The sequence below is a fragment of the Octodon degus genome, unplaced genomic scaffold, assembly GCF_000260255.1.
Source record: "Octodon degus isolate 3935 unplaced genomic scaffold, OctDeg1.0 scaffold00618, whole genome shotgun sequence".
NCBI classification, from domain to species: Eukaryota; Metazoa; Chordata; class Mammalia; order Rodentia; family Octodontidae; genus Octodon; species Octodon degus.
In genome coordinates this window covers 66,486-67,545 of record NW_004525194.1, presented here as the reverse complement: position 1 = coordinate 67,545, position 1,060 = coordinate 66,486, and positions in this window count along the sequence as shown.

Here is a 1,060-nt window from a genome sequence, read left to right as displayed (position 1 = left end):
ATAAGAACAAAACATCATGGAGCATTTTTCCTAAAAATTGAAACTAAATGTTCAATTTCACAGAGAAAGGAGAATTTATGTCTTCCTAAAAAACTCTGCAAAAATTCTGGAGCGGACCTGTGTGCAGACAGCTTAGACATCAGAAGAAACTCCTAAAAAGACAGAAAGAGTAGGAAATTGTCACACATGTTCAACCAAAAGATTCAGGAAACCAAAACACCATGTTATCAGTGTAACTTATCTCGTATGTGGAACATGCCATTTTCATGCGTGAAAACTTCCTTGCATATGATCATTCAAGTACAGATTATTTTTGTGGTAGAGTTTTACTTGTACTTTTACTGTAGCAAACATTGTTTTTTGATGGAAACCGCTACGAAGCAGCTCTGAGTAGGATGTAAGTGCCCAATCGGTTTTCCTTGCCTTCTTGGGAGTCTGTCCACACCGAGGCCCCTGATCTGGAGATGGGCAGGGACTCATAGTAAGTGAATCTCTGTGAGTCACTGATCCCAGCTGAGGCCTGCAGTGGTGGGTGAAGCCTTGAAGCCTCGCAGGAGAAGACAAGGCCACAGCTAAGGACAAATGATCCAAGCTCCATTAACTAGACAAGGACTGTAGCAGCAGACATCTCTCTTCTGTGGGGAAGCCCCTCTTGGAGGTAACATAGTTCTCCTAAATGCACATGATGGATTAATGGGGAGGTCCGTGAATGTCCTGCTCAGATGTTAACCCTCTTCAGTATTCTCCTTCTTTGATAATTAAATAGATATTGGCCACCCAGAGGTCTTTGTCTTAACCTCTGCCAAATCTCAAAATCTGTGAAAGGGTTTGTCATCCTGGAGCCTTAAAATCATACCACTTAACTTATTTATTTGTTTGTATTTAGGACAGTGTCTACAGGGTCTATAGGCCTCAGTATGTAGATCTGACTTATCGAGATCTTCCTGTGTTCAGCCTCCCAAAAGCTAGGATTACAGGTGCCAACTTCCCAGTTTCAATGGCATTTCAGCCAGCTGGGGGCGTACACACAGCAGGCATCGAACCTGGCTGCTGTGCTCTG